The 22,191-nt window shown below is 39.1% G+C and overlaps 1 protein-coding gene across 1 annotated transcript in view; it reads left to right on the forward strand.

Moving 5' to 3' along the window:
- The first annotated feature begins 9,322 nt into the window (after window positions 1-9,322).
- The window catches only part of FHIP1A (FHF complex subunit HOOK interacting protein 1A), a 100,363-nt gene continuing 87,494 nt past the window's right edge, over window positions 9,323-22,191 (forward strand). Inside the window, exons 1-3 of the mRNA XM_074905619.1 lie at window positions 9,323-9,420; window positions 9,522-9,645; window positions 17,890-17,982. The gene's annotated coding sequence lies outside the window, so the exon portion shown is untranslated. The remainder of the gene's footprint in view (window positions 9,421-9,521; window positions 9,646-17,889; window positions 17,983-22,191) is intronic.

Raw genomic sequence — 22,191 nt, forward strand, 5'->3', positions numbered from 1 at the left:
TATATACTACTTTCCCAGATTATTTTCATGGAATTGGCAAGTTACATGTGTCTGATTAAGAATTTATTTTGCATCTTCTTAAAAATTGTAACAGAGCATTCATTCACTTACCAGGTAGGAATACCAGCATAGGAATACTTGCATAGGAATACCTACTTTGTGACTGCTCTCCCAGGTTTATAGAGAGATTCATGGAGCTTGAATCCTGAGGCTTTATTAGATCACCTTGTATTACTTTCTATGCATCGCAGCTATCCAATAAGTTTCTTGCTTAGTTTATCAAAACAAGACAGGGATGTGGCTTGACTACAGCATATAAGGTCATATGTGTGTTACCCAGTCCCACTCACACACATGCACACAAAGAATTATGTGTATATTCATAAATGTATATATATACACACACATTTATACTATTCATATACATATATAGAGTAAGGTATCCTGAAACCATGAATAATAAATTAAAAGAAAAACCTACAGTCTTAGGTTCTTAACTATGCCACAGATTTTCTTTTTAATAAGATAGATGCTGATACCATATTAGCTCTTTGAATATAATGGAATTCCTACTTATATGAATAATGCAGAATAGATGCTAAAGGACTTCTTTGGCAGGTGAGATTCTTCCCACAGGTCACACAATTCTACGTATTTATTCCTAGTGATTTCACTAATCTCTGCTCTGGAAAGCCGAGCTCCGGTACTAGAGCCTCTCCTCCCATCCAATGCAGATAACTCCAGCAATAAGCCTCTAGTGACTGGAACAGATGTTGCTGTTTATTTAATTTATTTATTTTACTAATGCACAGCTGCCAGGGCCAACAATTGAAAAACACTGAATTCTATCAGGATTGCAATTTCCTACATGTTAAAGGACAGAGTCCCTAAAAATGATTTTTTCAAATGAGGGTGTCAAGCTTGAACCTGAACAAATAATTTCTTCTGATAAAGAATCTCAAGACACTAGTATCTGACAGTTTACATTCTGTAAATATACAAGTTCTTGGGTATGCAAAGTATAACTGATTTCTCAGAGACAAGTGTATACAACTCATGCTGTACAGTTAGGCCATATATCTTGAAATGTAACAGTTCAAATGAGCAAGATTTCATTATATAATCCAATCTATTTAGGATACTAACTATGCATTGTTTTCTCTTCCTTTATACAGGTAGAGCAAGTTTCCCTTAATGCAAGTAAAATACTACACAATGTGATTTTGGGGAGAGAAATACAAGGAAAAATAGGAAAAGCAAAACACCCTTAAAAAGGCAGCTGAAAGTCAAATTCCCTTGAATTATAATTCTGACTATTTCTGATTCTGTATTTTGCCTTCAGCGAGACAGTTAATGGCCAGATTTCCAACAGTGGTGGCACTGCCTAACTTTCAGATGCTATAATTGCATGAAATTCATACCTGCGTTACAGGTCTTTCATGGAGTGCAAGGGGAGAACTAAGCCCCTTACAGAGGCCATCCAAGAAGTCTCCAATGAGCAGGGAGCTGGTTACCGTTAGTTAAAGGGCTGTGCAACACAGAAGAGTGTAACTGCAATCCTGTCCTCTCTGGAGATTTGGTGTATGAATTAGGGATACAAATAAAGATTTTTATAGTTAGCATCCAGAGTCTAGAAACTGCTCTTAGAAAGAACTGAAGGGAGCTGTCGAGCTGCTGTTGGCCCTAGAAATAACTCACTAATAGATCATTTGTCTACAAAGTAAGAAAGCATGGATTAATTTTAACTCAGCCAAAGAAACTCAAACTCACCTTCCCTTCCTTGCATCAGTGTTTCTTACCATTGATTTATATAAAGTGAGAAACTGGAGAGTCTTTTGAAGCTGGGGTACTATGCTGCAAAGAGCACAAGCCTGGGAAGAGCAAGTGGAGAATGATTGTACCAGCTGGCAGCTAGGAACTAGTTCTCAAAGGGAGAGAAAGCGACTTGGAGCCTGGTCTTTGATCCTAATGCTGTCTATGCATTTTATCCAATGATTTTTAAATGCAAAAGGTTCTGAGCACTTCTCACCTGCCAGATGCTTTAGAAAAAATCCCAACAGGATTTTATTTCAAAGTATTTAGGCACCTACTAATGCTGTTATTTGACCCCAAATCTCCTAAAAAGCCACTAACTTCCAATTCAGCAAATTGCTGAGGATTTCACTAAAACTTCCTACTGAATACCTTGCAGAACAAGGAGGGACCTTAAAATATGGGGCCTTATGTCGGTCATACTGGAGGTTTTGTCTTAACTGTTCTCAGTCTCTTTCTGAGAGCCTCTCTCCAGCTACTCACTCTGAGAGTTTTAAGTAATTAATATCACACAAAGATAGATCCCCAGTTTTTCTCTTGCACCAAGTATTTATTTGGCATGAGTAAAGTCATTATTGACAAAAAAAGGAGAAAGTTTTTCAAAAGATTAAGCAAAGACTTCTCTCAACTACTTAATATTTATGACTCTTAACATTTAGCCATACACTCTGAAGTCAGGCCACAATGTAAACCATTAAAACCAACTGAATTTCCAGGAAAAAAGACCCTTTTTCTGTACATCATGTGCAAGAAATGCAAGGCAAAGTTCTTCTCCTTTGCAGGTGTTATTCCTCTCTCCTATTTTCTCTGTAGAAAGTAACACCTTCTGACTTCACAAAGTATCTGACAATGGTGAAGAATCACTTTATTCCAGACCTAAGTGAGGAACAAAAAAGCACATGCAGAAGAACAAAACACTACTAAGAATTGCTCTCTGATTCACCATAGGTTTTTTGCCTAGCAGCTGAATGGTTCATCTCCTGTCTAGTACTGGTCCATTCACAGAGGAAATCAGTATCCATACACTCACGCAAGAATGCTGCTTAATAATATTTCGATGTATTTTAAGTGGTGTTAAGAGAGACATGCAGGCTGACATGATCTTTCATTGCCTGTTTTGTCTCTGTATCTTCCCAGGCACGCAGCCGGACAGTAGTACTATTCAGAGACCAGTGGGCTCATACATATGACATTTTCTTTTTCCCTCTCAGTAACAATTTCCAGCAGGTGCAAATTCATGTTAGTTCAGGAAATAAATAAATAAATTCCAGTATGTCTGATTTCACATCTGGAAGATATAGGCTTTGTGCGATACAGATTGCAGGATTTTCCTGTATCACAGGTAACCTATTTCCCATTGTCAGTATCTCGGTGATTAGAGAACCTGCCAAAACCATGGTCTACCAAGAGGACAAAGTGCAAGGTTTTATGAAAGCAGAAAGAACTGTGACTTTGAGAGGGCAATATAATGGTAAAAACTGAGAGATGTTATGAAAACAGGGAGAATACTGTGTAGCTATTAATAAGCAAGTGCTTCTCTAAGGAATTTACATAGGTCGCATTGTAATTAGCTGGGAGGAGACCTTGTATCTGAGCCACTGTTCAATAGTGTTATTGCGGTCTACTAGAATTTTCCCTACTGATGAAATGGCAATGGTCTGTTTCTATAAAAATCTGAGATAATGATATTATTACATCCAGATTGTCAGAGGTGACTTTTGAGGGGGGAAGGATAGAAAATGTGGGTGTTTTTCCACCATTGACGGTGATGTGACATGTGCGCAGGTTATAGGTTATGGGAGAGTAACTTTGTCTCTGTTTGCTTAAATACCATGTTCGCTATAATCACAGTCTGTATAACCAGAAAAGCAGAACAATGCTGATAACCTAATTTTCATTAAGAAATGTGTTATGTAGTTCTTGGCCAAAGCTCCCACTGGACCTTGGAGTATAACTCGTAATTAGAAAAGGAGGATGAGCCTTTAAAGAGTCTATGCTACTCATGCTCTAGGGATATATTTTTGTTAAATATCCTTCAGCTGTATTCTTAAGGTAAGCGATTTGCTAGGGTCCAGACATAAATCTTTGCTGGCAGGGATGGTTTAGCAAATCCGAAAAAAAATCTATGAGACTGAAAAAATTTTCTGTCCTGCAACTACCCTGTGACAGTAGCAGCCGACAGAGAAGGAAGGAGGTTTTGGCTTGTTTCTGTGAGAGAAAGGAGGCTTTGGGGTTTTTTTATTTTTTTAAATTTTTTTTTAATTATCACTTGCCCTCCTCCTCCCCAAGTACACGAAGGATTTACAGCACAAGTCCAGGGTTCAGCTCTGCATTTTCAAAGCACAAAGAGAAAAAGAGTATCTGAAGACGACAAAGGCACGTTCTCAGATAATGTGGAGGATGTATTATAGCATGTGCTTTAGACACATACTCCTAAGCAAAAACCTCACAAACAATAGGTTAGAGGGCAATTGTTTCTAGATACCTATTAGTTAAAAGACATTTTTGGAATCATACTTTCAGCTTCACATACTCTTTATTCTAATTTACGGTGCCCCAGCTCATTCCTGCCCTCATGCTGCTCCCTCTCTTGTGCCAGGGTAAGGATTTATGTGGTGGCAGGTGAACCAGATCAAAGAACGGATCCATGTTAAAGTTAACCTTAAAAAAACATGTGTTAATTGTAATCTGGATCAGGGAACTGATCTCATTTATTAAACAGCTGCATAGATTTTCTTTGACTACATCAGGGAATATGGAAGTGTAGGGAGAGACAGAATGTGTGGAAGAAGGCAAGATTACTTCTTCTGATAGCAGTGCTGACCTGAGCCATTTCACGGCATATGAGAAATTACAGACTATAAGCAAACTGGCTTTTGGAGCAGAGTGAATTAACTTATTCTCAAAATTAGTGTCAGGCCCTTACAATGTATCATAGATAACCAAATCTGGTTTTAAAGAGGAAAAATAATTTTGTTAAAGGGACAGTGAACTTAATTCGGTTTGTCTCATAAATCACTGATTTATAATGGTCAAAGGTGAGTCATTTTAACTAAATCATGTTATATAACTTCCTTAAAAAACTTTCTTTTGTTTAAAGAGTTGTCTTGAAACAAGTAAATCAACAAATACCTGTTGAGATAGATTACAAAATCTTTAAAGTTGTTTCTGTTTGTCAAAGTACAGACATTTCAGAATTCATTATCTCTTTTTCTTAGCAATCTTAGGTTTCTTGTATTTATTGTATTGCTTAAGCTCTTGAATGTAACGTATTAATTTCCAATCTGTATAAATATTTTCATTAGTTACTGGTCCAGCCAAGTGTCTGGATCCATGTAAATATAGCATTTATCTTTCACATCCTAATGATTTTTAAATGGTACATTGTAAATTGTGTGTTGAAGCAAAATATCTGCAAAATGGTATCTCAAAAAAGCTTGGGGACATCTTTGTACATTAAAGGATAAGTGTGGTTTACACCGTTCAGATGAAACACAATATAGGTAGAAATAATCAGTGATATTTCATAAATATTTAAAAGTATAGTTCTTTCTTAATATAAAGGTTTTTTGGTATGTACAGAGAAAATTCTTAGAGGACCTTTCTGAAGATTTAAAGCAGTTTTGCTTTTTTCCTATTGCTCACAGAAGGTATGGAAGAAAGGCTGTGACAGCATGAAACATGTCTCAGAACACCTTCCTGTGTTCCTCTTCATTCTTAAACAGGACATGTTTATCCTCTAATACCTTTCCTGGAAATCAGACCTCTTGTTGAGAAGCAAATGTAGTATAGGGGTTTTTTACTGAGATGATATCTAAATCACATCTAAGAAAAATCTGTCTTAAATGGAGTAGCTCAAGAGTCACTTAATCTATAGTTAGCATTGTGGTTTGTTGACAGTGACTTGGTCTTTTTTTTTTTAAATGAAATTATATAATGGATTTTCTATTAGTAGTACACCTGCAATTTGTAATTGGAGAGGGTAGTTAAATTCTTAGCATAAAGCACACTTCTTAATCGACAACTGCTTATATAACATTAAAATATGTAAGATGAAAAAAAATGGTACAGAAGTTTATAGTAAAAGAGCTCTTTTTTACATATGTAGATACACTTGGTCATTTTTATATGCAACATTGTTTTTTTTTTTTTTTTTTTGTTCTGATTCTGCAGGCATGCCCCTGGGTCGCAAAAAGCAGGAATTTTCTGGAATTTCTTTAGAAAGCCTGAGCTTTCCATGGAGTAAAACTGGTGACCAAAAGTATGAGGATACATGTTGTTACATTTTCTAACTCCTATAAATACAAACTTAGTTTTAATTATTGCTTAAACTTCACTAGAGGCGCTGCACAATTGTACTGATGACAGACATTCAAGACTGGCAAATGGTGTTTGTTAAATCTTGTGTTAACTTTGCTACTTGCAACTATTTAGTGGATCAATTGTGTCTGGGTTCAAGCATTATGCCTCTCTTACTTGGGTGAAGTATTTCTTAGTAGCTAAGAACGCCTTCAGAACAAAGAGGGGCAGTAGGAGGATTAGTGGGAGCTTGTGGTAAGTCATCTTTACACTTCCATCTCTTCTAATTCTGTGTGATAGAACAGCTTATCTAATGATTAAGAGATAGGGATATAAAGGGACAGCTATCTCGGATTCAACCTAATTATCACAGGAAAAATAATTATGGAGTGTTTTTAAAATGCTTAGAGCAGCAATACAAGGAAGTGAAACAGATTATATCAGCATCCATAACAGGCACTGTTTCAGAGGCTCACTCCTTAATGATCCTTATGATGAGATGTTTCATACAAAGGGCATCTTTCATCTGTGTGCTGGCTGATAGTTCCCATGCTTCTGAGATGAAATAATTTAAACAGAAGTATCCTCTCTGTTTCTGCTAAAGTCATCTAGACAATTTTACTGAATTTCCAAGCTGGCTTCTACTCTGACATCCTAGGCAGCCACCAAATGCCACCCACCTGCGTACCCAGGCCTATAGCAACACACAGAAGCTGCTTCCTCAATAAATGGTAAGAAATACCAGACCGAAAGTAGGAATTCACATCTCCAACAAGAGACACGCACACCCAGACATCTAGGCAACAGAATCTGGATTCAGATTATGAGGGAGATCACATTAGTAGCTCTGCTGGGCCCTTCTACCATAGTATTTGCAATAAAAGAATTATGTTGAACTAGTATTTCATCTTGCAGTTCTGAGAATAATAAACAACAGCATAAGAGGGAAGAATTATAGTCTCTCGAAATGGCAGCTTACCCCTCTCCTTAAAGCTTAGATTTACATTCAGTGTATGTCAAGATACTTTACAAGAACCAATGATGCTTCTTGTCTTTCTAAGTGGAGGAACCTGACTCAAGTTAGATCAGTTTTATTTCTGTCTAGATTTTTCAATGATTGGGAAATTTTAACTCTGGCATACCTAGGTGTGAGTTAGTTTGTATGGATCTAGTTAGTTAGTAATCTTAATAACTTATTCTTTAATTACACAGAGCATATGGAGAGAACACTTCTTGAGCTCATAGAGAACACCATTACACTTGGTAAATTATATTATACATTTATTTAAATGAGCTGTTACCTAAATAGGCCACCTTGTATTCCTATTTTGAGTCTTTAGCGAAATCAAAATCAGTACAGTCTAATTAATTTATCTGAAGCCATTAAAAAAAGAAGATACAATAGCATAGCAAACCATGCTTAACTATTCACCACAGCAGTCTATCAAATTTATAGTGAGGTATTTAAAACTAAGAACTATATAGCTTGTATCATTTGGGAATTATCTCTAATTCTAATTTGTAAATATTTGAGAACAGTCAGTGTTAGATTAATGGTTGGACTGGATGATGTTCAAGGTCTTTTCCAACCTACATGATTCCGTGATTCTGTAAGTAATATCATAGAATAGTCTGGGTTTGAAGGGACCTTAAAGATCATCTACTTCCAACGCCTCTGCCATGAGCAGGGGCATCTTGGCCTTGAACACTTTCAGGGAGGGGGCATCCACAGCTTCTCTGGGCCACCTGTTTCAGTGCTATGGGCTAGATTTAAAACAGTACTTGTTTTTGTTTTTTTTTTTTTTTTTTTTTTTGCTTTTCCACGTTGGAGGACTCGATGGCAGGAATCTTTCACAGTTATTCACAGGGGCTACATGAGTAACCCTCCAGGCAAATGGTGGGCAGGTGGTTCCCTCCACGTCTACACCTTCAACAAAGCAAACAGGCCCCAAAAGCCAGTGTGCAGCTCACCGAGGAAGGAGGACTTGAAATGCTCCTGCTTGCAGAGAAACGCCCCAAGGAGCACCTGCATTTTCCGCTGAGAGGGAACAACACTCATGTACTGCGGTATTGTCTAAAGAAAGAAATCCTCCAAAAATTAGAATAAAAAATTAAAAAGGGTCGTGTATAATAGTGCCACCTAGTGACTCGCATAACTGGGGCCACCTTCCTCCTGTGGCATCGCTTCTAAAATACAGGGTCTATCCACGACACTTTTCTTTTAAGCATAGATTTTAATTTTTATATTTTTTTTTTCTTGAGGAGCGTGTTTCTTTCCGGGCCAAGACCCATCACCTGCTAACCACAACTATTCCCTCAAAATACGGCACCGACCGACGCCCTCCTCTTCCGCGACCGCTCCTGCCTAGGCGGGCGCAGACCGGGCCCTCTCCCGCGGCCGAGGCAGGAGCGGGCGCCGCCGGCCGGGCCTCGCCCTGCCGGGTCCGGCTCCTCCCCGCCCCTCTGACTCAGCGGCCCGGCCCCCCGCTTACACAAACTCCGCGGCTGGTGCCGAGCTGGGGCTGCCCGCTCTGTGTGTGAGGGGGGGGAAGACGCCCGCCCTGAGGGGACGGAGCCTCCGGGGCGCTCGGTGAGGGCGGGCTTGAGGGGGATCCCTCCCTCCTGAGGGAGTAGCGCCGGCCCCGGCTGCCCCGTTGCTGACCGGCGACTTACCTGGGCGGCCGCCTCCCTCCCCTCTTCTCCCTCCCGCCCTCCCTTCCTTCCTCCCGGAGCCGGTCGCTTCGGCAGAGGGGGAGCGGAGCCCGCCTCGCCCCTCCCCTCCCCGGGGAACTTTCCGCCACCGCCCGCGCCAGGTAGGGGCTGGGCCCCCCGGGGCGGGAGCCGTGAGGGGGCGGTGGCGGTTGGGGACGGGCCTCGGCCCTGGCGGCGGGGCCCCCGCGCTGGGCGCAGTCGCTCCCGCCCGCCTTTGGGCAGCAGTGTCCCGGCGCCCAGCTCAGGAGGCGTCTCACCGCCGTTTCGCCTCGTCGGCGGTGTGGGGCGGCTGGCTGGTTTACCCCGCAGCCCAGCAGCTGCTGATCGCCTCAGGGCCGCTGAGCGGAGTATATAGGTCACTGGAAGTAATGCCTGCCTAATCCCCTTTATCTTTCTGGCTCGGCTTTTCCGCCGCTGGTTTGTAGGGCGACCCGCGCAGTGTTGGTCGCAGACTTCTGGGAGAGGACCCGGGCTTCGCGCAGGGCTTTGAGCCGGGGAGCGGGCGAGTGGCGAGGTGAGAGCGTGGGATGCGCGCTTTTATGTCCAAGGCTTTTTCCTCACAAGTGTGACGGTTTATGTCGTGCCAGGTATTTGTAGGTACGTCTGTTAGCCGTGTGACCCTGTCCGTGGGTTGTCAGTTTGGGTTCTGGCTTCTGGTTTAACAGGCCAGTAACGTTGATTTGGTTTTTTTTCTTCAGTACTCTTATTGCGTCGCTCACCAAATCACTGAAGGCGATTTTGATGTTTTCTTGGGATGTCAAAGGAAAGTCGATGTCTCGGCAACCTCAGGGTCCTGGTAACTGGAGAAGGCGGTGTGGCCTGGTAAAGTGATTGCTGTGTTTCCCTCTGTGATCTTTGAGGCAGTGAGGAGCTATTAGCAAGGTCATGTGAACGTGTTCTGTCACCCCAGGTTATTGGTAGGAACTCGGCATGATTTTGAGTTACTCCGTGTGGACAAATCTGTAGATGCTGGCAGATACACACACAGTGTCTGTTAGGAGTTGTCTAGCGCCAGCCTGCCAGTATAGGACAGTTTGCTGGCTTGGGGCATGTGGTTTCTTTTAACTGAGAAGCGCTAAGGAATGCTTGGTACTATTTAGTGACTTATGTTTCAGTCTGATTTCATCTTCCTCCCTGGGGTGTGTGATTGGTTTTCCAATTAGCATTAACACATATCATATGATGATGATAAGAAGAAAAATGCCTAAAAATGAGTGTGCTGTTTTATATGCTGCCATACTACTTCTGGTTGAAAGGAAAAGACTTCAGAATCTGCAGGTGCTCTCTCTCTGCCTAGATGTTTTATGTTGAACAATGTGAAACTCTGATGCTGTGCAAGAGTTTATAGTTGCACTTTTCATCTGTACAACAGTGTTTTTATTCCTCTTTGAAGCTGTAAGAAGGATTCAGGGCCTCAGCTCGTTAGTGGTAAAGCATGATGTTTTTATCTTGTTTCATTTTCAGAGAGAAGAGGGAGTGGTGATAAACTATCCATTCAAAGAGATCTCTCTCACACCAACATGGTAATAGTGTTAGGCCATACAGTACAGACCTATGTTTCTGTCCTGTGCTGTTTTTATATTGTAATTTCTAGAATTAAACCTTTTAGAAGAAATGGTGATGGGAAGGGTTTATAATACCTGAAGGACTAAAGTCGGATTAGGGTTTTCACGTTATTCGTGCTGCCTTACTTCTGCTGGGCTGTGTATAGAGTCCACCTGATCTGAAACTAATCTAAGAATTAGGACCTAATGCTGTAATTCGTTTCTTCCCCTCTGGCTCTACTTTAATGAACGTGGAAGGTCAAAGAGAGACAGAAAAGACAGAATTTACAATCTACTTTGTAAAGTATAAATAATTGCAAAGGGCAAGATTGTACTAGTGAGATACTGGTGTGAGGATGGCAGTTGTGAAGCTGATGGAACATCCAGATTCCTTTTTCTGTTGCCCGTCTCAATCAAGACAAATGTGTTTGGTTGATCTCTGCGAACAGCTATTTTAATCTATTTATTGATCCATGGTGATTGACGATATGTGCTTTGAAAAATAAGTCAATTCTATTAAAAAGATGAAAAATGTGTTGCCAAAGCCCACGGAAGAAACATAACTTCAGTTACATCTTCTGTGGTGGTGTTTTTTTTTTTTTTTTTTAACTTTACTGTCTCCATGTTGTGTCTAAACTATATGGTGGTGATGGTAAAAACTGGATTATCATCTGTGAGGGTTATTTTGGTTTGTTTTTTTTTCCCTAAATGAAATACAAAACTCCATAGAATCCAAAACTAAGAGAACCAAGATTGGAGAAAGTGCTGCTGGTTTGGTATTATTTGATCCTGGCATGAAACTGAATTTTAGAAAACTGTAGATGTATTTTCTTTTCAAAAGATTATACTAATGCATTGATGCCTGTTAAGCTTTAGTCTTCAGTTTTACGTACTCTGAGTACCATCTGAAGCATCAGTTTCTGCTAAACTCTTCATTGAAGGGCTATCAAGATTACTTTGATGTACATCAAGCTTTAAGGTTTTTTGAAACTTATTCACAAATGCCGCCCTTCCACTCTTGCATATATTTATTTATTAGTATACAAATGATGCTTTTTGATGCTTGCAGGTTTCATTGCAAGGGCTTTTCAAATTTTAATTGGGCTTATGGAAATCTTGTTTAGTTTCTTAATGTTTGAGTTGCATACTTAAGTTTTAAAAAATGTAGGTCTCCACCTTTTGGTATAATGTTATTATGACTAGTAGTTTCTCTCAAATATGTGAGGGAGATGTTCTCTCTCGCTGTGCTCTACAGCACGTCCAGAGTAGTTGGTATGTTAGTGGTGTTCGTTATGTGCTGCTGAGAACAGGGCTTTTGTGACCTCTTGTTCCGGTCATCCTTTTCTGTAACAGTTTTATAACTGTATTTTGGTTTACAGACCCTTAAACTCTAAGACTCTTGTACTCAAACATGCTGACTTGACATTGTTAGCTTGCTTGTGGTCTCTTCTCGGTCTAATCAGGCAGTTATTTAGTGTAAGACTGACCTACAACCCAGGAAAAATCGTATATGCTATCCCCATTGGAGGAAGTCCCTGGGAAAGAGGGCATGAAGGAAGGCTGTTGGCAAAATAGTGCTTTTTTTGTTCTGCTTTTGGGTGTGTTTCAGGTAATGTATTACACAACAGTGGATGTCTATACTTCAGATATGTTACGGGTGCACTTTTCATGCTCTGATAGTGTTGAGTCAAGACAAGCAACCTCAGGGTGCTTCTAGAAGAGGCTACAAAGGCCTGCACTGCTCAGAAGCTGGGGGACTAGTGATCTGGAAGCTCTGAATTTTTTTTTAGTCCTTTTTTGCAGTATGGCAGAGTAGCCAAATAAAGGCTTGTAAGTAGCTGCTGGTATGGCTGTTCTGTAAGAATTGCATGCAGACAGCCTCCAAGAAACGGTGCCTTTTCCTGATGGGATTAATCCATTTGAAAAGTAGATTTAGGAATTCGCTGTGTCATGGGGAGCAGGTCAGTTAGATGTGGGTCAGGTCTGAAGACTGACTGGGCTGAATTGAAAGAACAGTTTTGAATGCACTTGCGAACGCTTATAGTTATAAGTGGTTCTGGCATAATTACTCCTGTGTAATGTATATACACACACCGGTATATTTTAAAGTCTTAAGTTTGGAGATGCTGTGATGGTAGCAAAGCATTCACAGCTAAAGTTAGTGTCACAAAGAATGAGGAGCTTTTGGGAATGCATCTTGTCTTACTTTCTGTCTTAGGCTTTGATTACAAGACTTCCTATTATAATATATAGGTATCTTTCAGTAAATGACTCTGGTATGATAAGAATGCTTTCCATTTTAAACCATGTGGCCAAAAAATTCTTGTCAAAAGTGATCTTGAATGGCATGTCCAGGTGAGGCAATTCTGTGTGGCATGGAAGCACAGCAAGTAAAGTAAGAGCAGGTGGCAGTGGTGGTAGAGGCTCAAGGTATTTGAAGACATGATCTAGGAATGTGTTACTTGTGATATCTAGTGGGATTACCTTCAATTAAGAGAGAAAAGTTTTGAAACATGACACAAATATAGCTATCTGCATGCAGGAGTCCTGAAACCTTAGCTCCATATATACATGTAGTATTTTTCCTCCAAATTCAACTGCCACCTGAAAAGGAGGAATGAGATCCTGAGTTAGTTTGTGTAAGATGTACACAACTCTTTGTAAGGCTTCAACTCATGCTCTCTCTGAACTAAATGAAGCACATTTTCATAGCAGTTGCAGAATTTTTCCTGATATTTATTCTGTTTCAAACTGTGGTGGTTTCCCATGGATAATAAGTTATTGGGAAATCAATGACTTTTTTCATCTTAAAAAGAAAAAAAAAAAGAAAAAAAGGTTAAATTGTGAGGTAATACTGAATTGCCTATCTGCACAGTGACAATAGACCATGACAGTTAATTCTGGTTTAACCATAATTAGCACTGCAGAAGGCATGTTATCTGCTTCTCTGTGGTGAAATACATAGCTAGATTAGTGCTAAAAGTATTAGGCAAATTCTTATTATGTAACTTTTGCTGTTTAACTGTAGAAATGTAGTCAAATGTCATCTCCCCTTGTACCTCTACTGTAGTCTCCAAGCAGTATGATAGACACAGTTTATTCTATTTAAGCAGTTGCATACCTTAGAATAACTGGTCTGGTTTAGGCAAAAAATTATTGTGTGATAATAAAAACTTTCTAGGTTCTTTGCATAAATAACTATTGCTGAAAGACACTTGTGCTTTTTGTCCTTCTAGTTCATTTTTTACAAGCTGTTTGTATGGTATGTTGGTGGAGGGTAGGATTTATTTCTGTGAAAACTTTTATATAAATAGGCCTAAGGTGGTGACTATTCCAGTAGCAGTTTAGTTTGCCTGGGGAAGTGATAAAGTGATGCTAGTGAAAGAGCTCACAGCTAGAAGGATTTCCTAATGTATGCAAAAAAAACCCAAAAACAAAACCAAAACCAACAAAAAAACAACCAAAACCCTTTAAGCTATTGATAAGACCTATGTGCCATTACACTTTTGAATTGTAACTTGAGTTTAACTGTTGGCTGTTTCTGTTGCACTGTGCTGATGGTTGAAGAGTTGAACCACTGAAAAATCAATCCTGCTTGCATTCACAAAATCTTTTTTAAAACGTCAGGTACCCCTGAGCAGTAGAGAATTTTGTATTTTGGAGTTAGTCTTATTAACATTTAACAGTTCATGTATTTGTACTAACTAAACATTTTTCAGATGTTTTTCTGACACACCAGCCAGAGCAACAAATGAAAAATTGCTGTTGTGCAGCCAGCTCCAAAAAGTAGTGTGGGTTTTTACTAAATTATCTTAACTCTTTTTGATGTGGCAGGCCCCTGCCCTGATGCAACAAACCTGCGAGGGAGAGGTAATTTGGCTTGCTGCTTCACTGGCATTACACTAAGATTACTGTTTCTGTAAGCATGGATCTTGAACATATAAGGGAAGAAGGGAGCCTGTGTAGGGAAGTGTTACTTTTGTAATTACAAGTTGAAGTTGAAACATCTGTGACTTGTTACACTAGACCCATGTGCTTTATTAAACATAGCTATTCTGTTTACTCCTTGCACATTTCTGACACTTTAAAAAACTTTGTCAGTACAATAAATGTGTTTTAGAACAGTGTCATATATTCAGTATTCCTGTAAGAAGACCTATGGGGGACAAAAAGCTTATCTTGCCTTTTGAGGAACTCCGTTGATTTTCAGTGCTGGACTTTGCAGGAAGTGTATGCTCCCAACCACGGTGAGATGTGGATTATTTCAGAGGTGAGGGCTGTGTTCCTCTCTGAATGTGACTTATAATTATGCTGGATTCTCTCTCCTGTGAGCCTGACCATTGTACAGCGATGATAGGTGCTAAGCAGCCAAAGATTTTTCTGCAAACCATTAATGCCTTCAAAAAAGGTGTGTTGCTCCTTGTTTTGTTCTCATGTTATTGAACCACCCATCTGTCTTTGGAATGCCTGTGGTGTGGACTGGGAATATCAGTCATACTGGGACTTGCAATTCTGAGTTTCAAAGATTCAGCTAGTCTGTTACTTTGAGGTGGTCTTGCTTTTTTTCTTTTTTACTATTTTTTTTTCCTAATTGGCCATTTGCCATTCAGTACAGGGAATCACAGAACACATAGTCAGCAATAGGTGTAACAGGATAATTTCCTTTCTGAATTACTGACTTGCATTAAGATTAATTATGATTGCCTGCTTGGAGTGGTTTCAGGTAAACAATTAGAAAGTTCTTTATCAGCTCCTTGAAACAGGATAAGGAGCATGTGAAATGGAAGTACATTTTCTTAAAAGCGGATTTAAAAAAAGGAATAACATGGAGAGCAGAAACTCATTTGCCCTCACAACAATTTCTGTTCTTAATGTTTTGGTCTCAGCAATGTGAACAACACTGGGAGACCAGCGTGAACTGTCTGCCACATAACACAGAGGTTTTATGGATGTCAGTGGTTACATCTGCCTTCAGCAGTATTTTGCTGGCATGATCTTTGCCATCAACAGCCCAGTGCTTAGGGTTCCTGACTTGCTAGTGTTGATACAGCAGAATACACAGCAGTGTTGAGATGGTTTTGCAGAGTTTCCTCGGGCTAGATAGAGCTGGGTTTGTTTTGCTTGGATGCCAGCGAGTCCTTGGTCTTGGAAAGCTTTTTTTCACAAGAACCTTTATTGCTGGAAAAAAAAAATATATATATATTCAGAGAGAAACAACTAAGGCAGTTTAGCAAACGCTGCATTTATGATACATGCTATTTGCAAGTTATATCTTTTGTTAATAGTGCTGTTTTTAGCAAGTTGTGAGTAAAATGGGTAAATCAGAAATAGTAAATTGCATCCACCACCCAACATTAATGATGTAGGGACAGAGGTCAAAGGAAGTGATAATGCTTTTTGTTAGCTCAACTTCTGTAGCTGAGGGAAGAGAGGAATTTCTGGGCACAGAGACCTTAGTCCTGCTGACATTCAAGTCAGCTTGGTTACAATGGCTGAATTATTTGACTTTTGGTATATATAGAAGCTGAACACTTTTCCAGGTATTTAATCTTTCTTTTAGTCTTTGTCTATAAGGAAAAAAAATGTTAGCAGGGTTTGTGGCTTGTATTTGCATGAACTTTTCGCATTAGCCTTCAGTGAAATTCAACAGCATTTGAAATACTTGTCTGCAGATGTATTTTTAAAAGTTAAATGAATTAAAGATGAATGAAATGTTATCTGATTCTTCCTCTTGACAATTTAAAATTCTAAATTGATAGTAATGCCTCCTATTTCCTGGATGTTATATTAGTTTAGGTAATTATAAACTATGCATAGCTTAAATTCAGTACTTGTTGTGCATTGTATTGTTACCATAGCAGGTATATGTGCAATGATTCAGTAGGTGAAAAGTTACTGTTTGATTTTAAAGTAGCAACAAGTGTGGGGAATAAAGTTTTGTTGTATTTGTAGCAAGGCATATTCTATTACTAGTGGTAACATTCATACAGAGTTTTGGCAAACATTAAAAGTAACAACAGTTAAGGTTTAAAAGAGGTATCAACAGCAACATTTCAGGAGCACTCAGCATTGGGATCAGTGACAGATGGGAGATAATATGATCTAAGCGGTTATCATTTGTACATTCAAATATTCCAAGATAAAAATATTATTTATCCAAGTACAGGAATATTGGGGTCTGTGACATAAGGGAGTTGAAAAAGCAGTTGATGGCAGAATAAATACACTTCTGTATTCTGAACAATTCTACTAAGAGTTTGTGTGAATAAAAAGGAAAAGAATATTGTTACTGTCTTGGTAGAGGAGACTGAAGGCTGCCAAATCAGGGAGATTTTCTGGATGAAGATGTTTGTGGACACCAAGCAGAAATCATCCAGATCACAGGATTTTAATTACCTAGGAGTGTTGGTTAGAGAGTATGGTGGAATGCAGGTTCCTATGAAATTCCTGGAGGGCCTTTGTAAAGCTTTCTGTGTGCTAAATATGAAGAAAGCAACCACAGGGTATGCTCTTCCAAGCTTTGTTTACAACCAGAATATAAGTAAGGTGTGTGAGAGTAATCAAATGTGAGTCTGTGAAGGAGAACTTGTGAAATAAAACAATGGATTTTTAGAAAGGCAAACTTCAGGTAAGTCTGGTTAACATGAATCTTATCCACTAGTGCTGTGTGTTAAGAGGAAAAAAAAAAAAATAGGAGATTGTTCCTTCCAGAAATTACGTTATTGACAGAAATTGAAACTATTCTTCCACGGAGGAAAATATGAGAAGTAGTGAGAGGCTGGCTTGTCTACTAGTGAGCACTTTAACAACAAACACAACAAGGAGGGAAAGGCAACCCAGGCTGGATTGCCAAGGACAAGTATAAAAATAAAGCACAGGCACATATAATTAAAATGCAACATTCAGAATGGCCAACTCAAAAAGAGTAAAAAGAAATCCTTATAGAAATATAATGTTAGTAAAAAGAAAGATGGGGAAGGTTTGCTGCTGTTTGAAGAGTGGAGCTGTGGACAGATAATGGTAATCAGACTGAGGTGTGGGGTTTGTGGTTTTTTTTTTCTTCACTTCATCTTTAGTTAGAGTGACTGGGACTTGGAGGTGAGCATGGTGTTCAAGGCAAGTGCTAAAATGCTAAACTGATGTGAGGAAGGAACAAGTTATAGAGCATTTATATAAGTTTAAATTTGAAGTATTTAAAAAATGCTATTGAAAGGGTAAGAGCTGGCTGATGTAATCCCTGAGCTGCTGCAGTTACTTAATTCATGGAGGATGCATGTAATACTGTGACACTGAGAAGAGCGATTATAGTGTCTGCCTTTATGGGGGTTGGGGGGAAGTGGAAATGAGAAGTTGTAGAGCCAGTTGTTTAATTTTGATTATTTGTTCCAGTATTTTTCCTGGGAATTAAACCCTCCTAAAGCAGTAGAAGATGACAAAGAAATGAGCAGTAGCCCATAGGATTTTATTTTTACGATTAAACCATGTTAGACTAACGCAATTTCTTTCTCCAAAATACTAACAGGAGAGGAGTGGTTGATCTCTGAAAGCCTGACTCTTTATCGTGGAAAATGTCACAACTGTGGTTAAAGAATGTCTGGATGAACTGACTGTGTGGGTAAGTGCTAAACCGCTTGAAAATGATTGTTTTCTCTAGGAATGGACTCATGAGATAGTGTTTTGGCTTTTGGGTGGGTTTTTTTGTTTTGTTTTATATATATGAAAGATTTACGTATTATCATGGATGACAAGAATAATGAGTCAACACTGTTATGCAGGTTTAAAATTAGAGAATATCATACCAAGATACTGTCACAGAATTATTGAATTCTGCCCTTAGAAAAGGGGTTTTTTTAATAGGGCTGGTTCTCACACTGGGGCTGAGATTTGCATAGCAGAAGTATGAGCCCCACAGCCCAGTTCCTTACTTCAAACACAGTGAGTCTTCTTTAAAGTAATTACTGCCTCCTGGTTGACTGGAGCAATCGGAGAAGGCCAGAAGGACCAAATGCTTCTCCCTGAGGCTTCCTTCAGTAAACCTTTAGGACCTTTCTAATTCTTACTGTGATGTCCTGTGCCTGCATCACATAAGTGAGAATAGAAGTGTATTCTGCAAGTTAAATGAAGTAATCTTGCTAGCCAGTATTGAGGTAGTATCCAGTTTTGAATACAGAATTTATTTTTAAAAAAAGAAAAAAAGGAAGTGATAATAACCCATTGCAAGGAGTCTGGAGAGGAGCTGTAAGAATACCCAGCTATCTGAAGAAATGACTGAATGAACGAGGAGCTGTTGTTACAGCTTCGAAGAAGGGAATGAGGTAGTAGAGAAATGAGAGTGAGGGTTAGTCTAAGTATGTGGAATATACACTTTTCTCACAATGATCTGTTTTCTTCCTTTGGTTGGTAAGACACTGTTGCATTGGAATATGTTATCAGGAAAAGTTCTGAAAAATTTTAAGAATGGGTGATGCAAACATCTGGGAATTGTGACAGAAACATAATGGGTATTACCATGGCACAGGGGGAAGGACTGGATGACTTTGAGGCGATTTTTGATCCTTTGACTGGTAAATAGATGATTGCTGTGGTGCAGCACAATCTGTACAATCCAGGGAGAGCGCAGTACTGAGAATTACTTTTCTCCCTACCTCTACTCTTATGTCTCATCTGGTGAGGAGGATACAGAAGATACTAAAACATTGTGCCTTTTTTTTTTTTTTCTTTCTTTTTTTTTTTTCTCGTTTCTTTTCACCTGATGGAGTAGATAGAAAAGCGAGATGTAGAACTTCACATTGCTGTGGCTGTTGAAAAGTAGCTAGAACTCCCTGTTTTGAAACAACATGAAAGAAGGACTGTGGGCATGCCTATACCCACACTGGCTCTGCAGAAGCAGATCCTAGAACAGGGAGTGCTAGGAAATGTGGTGTTAAGATGCCTACATTAGCTTCAAAAACAGTTTGTCATATTTGTACAGCATTGAATCCAAGCCACTGTGGTTTTACTGCTTCCAGACCTGTGCTAATGTCTGCTGTCTGCCATGCAGACTTAATCAGCTTGGGTTAGTGACAATTTGGCAAACTCTTCTGTGTAATCCACTGTATGTTGTAAACAAACTTCTATTGTGCTGCCCTTGAAGCTCATGTTTATTTGGGTGCACTAACTCTTTTTTTTTAATTGATTGTACAGTAACGGCACAAAACAGAGATGCCTCTTCACGGTGTGAGATTTCTTGTCTGAATGATGGGGATAACAACAGTGACATTAAACAAAGGTTTTAATTTCAGTTGGATGCTATTGTACACAGCTGTGAAGAAGAACAAAGATCTGAGGAAGTCCTGCAGTGTCAACTGATCTTTAAATCAAAAGCAAATAGGCACAATTTTATGTAAAATTAACAGGTTAGGAGACTTTTTTAATTCACAGGGGGAAGTTTTCCAGGATGTATCACTTCTGTGATGTGTTCTTTATCTTAATTACCACCATGCATGTAGGAAATGGAGCTAATTTTTAACCTACCTTCCTTTTAATATTTTAAAGTCCATCTGCTGTTTTTGTGAGATTTTTGAATGGCATGTGTTGCTACTGGGAGTGTTTGTATTGATTCATAAATCTGTGGACTATGGTTTCTGGGGTTATTTTCTTGGGCTTTCGTATGAAGGGGAAAGATAAGGAAAGCAATTTAAATTTCCCAAACCACAAGGCTATGCATCTTTCATAGTATCTAGCCTGGGTAGTGGTATAGGTTATGATACATGGGATGCGATACAGTCTCTAAGGACAACTTTCATCTCGAATAAAGTGCAGTATAATCCTGAGCTCAAAATTAATTGTGTAGAAGAGGATGGCTAGTTCTTGGCTACTCACTTACAAATCCTTGAAAAAGCTTTTGCCGTTCTGAGGATGTCCTGTAACCTGGCCTATTAAATGAAGGTTTGACAGGCTGCTCTGCTGTGGGTTGAAGAAACATTGGGAACTGCCTTCTGTTATGATGTTGATGTCAAAATATAAAATAGAGCATCTTAATTCATGAAGGTTACTACTGTGCATTGACTATTGTTATGTTCTAAAACTTTTAAATGTATTTATCACACCCATTTTAGGACAGAATTTCAGGCTATCCAAGCAATGTAAGCTTATATATCTATATATCTCATATGAATATCAGAAAAAATAAATATTTTCTTTTTTTTGTCTGGTTCCAATTTTCTTGAGTAGTTCCTCTACCATGTCATCATCTTCCTCATTGGTCTCAGTTTTCAGAAATGAGAGAGCAGAAACTTTTTGTGTTCTCTCTCTCCCTCCCTCTGCCCCTCTTCCCCCAACACCACCCCACCCCTATTTAGGATACGGAATGCAGATGTGTATTATTTTTTACCTGACGTGTGGTATTGCTTGCTTGCTTTTACAAAGCTATGTATTTGATTCAAAAGCAAAGTTCTTACTCTTCCAAAAATACATTACATAAGGCAAAACTGTGCTTGGCAATAATAGTTTATCAGTCTCTAGAAAGTGGTCCAAGTATCAGTACTCTCTGGAGGTGAGGATGTATTATTTTCTACGTGGCAGTACTGAATTTTGTCTGGAGGTGAATCAGAGCTGGTGACAACTACACGCTGGCAACACTGTGTGATTAATATGACTCTCCTGGGCCACAAGTACAAGAAGCTCTCTGTTTAATTCTAACTGTGATTCTTCAATTAAATTATAATTTTTTAAATGAAAAAAAGAAAAGCTGATCGGAAATTGGAATTTCTTTAGATTATTCAAATTGTTGTGATTTTGTATGCTAGACTGAGTCTTCTTTTGCCCTCTAACCTAAGGTGTATAGGGGTTTTTTTTTGTTGTTTTGTTTGTTTTTTAAATGAGTTGGCAAGCTGAAGGCACTTAGGTTCTGGAAAGTTACCATAGCTTGATGTTAAGGTTTCAGATCCAGATTTTTTAAAGTATGTGTGATCAGAAAACCTTTCTATGTTCTGAATACCTTTTCTTTAAGACCTGCACGTTAACTGCATAGCATAGAGAAACCATGCTTTTTAGAGTACGAAAGAACAGACCTTTGGGGTTTTCTTTATTGCTTCAGTAGTTGTAATAAAGATTCACTGAGTCAGTCTTGCAGTACTCTGAAGCTGAAACACTGAATATGTTAGGATAATACAGCACCACTCTTAAATATGTGTAATACTTTATTAAGCATATAAAGGAAAACATGTGCTAGCCAGTTCAGAAATGGGATTGTTCTTCATATAACTTGGTGCTTCATTGGCTATGGGTTTCAGTCTCTTGCAATGATTTTCAGTTTCAGGCTTGTGATGCTAGATAAGAAATGTTCTTCAGGTTGGAGCATTCTGGAATCTTTAAAACAAATGTGCTAAGATGCCAGTTCCGTACCCACCCCCACTTCATTCTGATCACTTGAGGCCCCTCCATGGGTGCTTCTTGAATACGCCTTTCCCACATCTGCTGGAAGCAATGATTTTTAGAGAGACTTGGGGTTACCTTCTGTGCTAGACTTTACTTCTGACTATGGGCAGGGGCTATTTATTCCACCCCCCCGCCCCTTATTTTCTGTTCCCTGTGATGGACTATTGCATATGTAGTGAAAAGGAAAGAAAAATGCTGGGTTGATCAGCTTGTAAACCTCAGTCATGAGGACTTCATTTAGACTATACCTTTTTGATTATGTGTATGACAGTAGTTTTTAAGCTATGATGCAAATTAAAGAAGATAAATCCAAGGGAGAAAATAATTATTTAAGCTAAAAGACAGCTTGGTCAAGAACACAATTATAGGCTCCACTTATAAATTTACGAAGATAAGTGATACAGCA

This window comes from Athene noctua, chromosome 4 (assembly GCF_965140245.1).
Source record: "Athene noctua chromosome 4, bAthNoc1.hap1.1, whole genome shotgun sequence".
Taxonomy (NCBI): domain Eukaryota; kingdom Metazoa; phylum Chordata; class Aves; order Strigiformes; family Strigidae; genus Athene; species Athene noctua.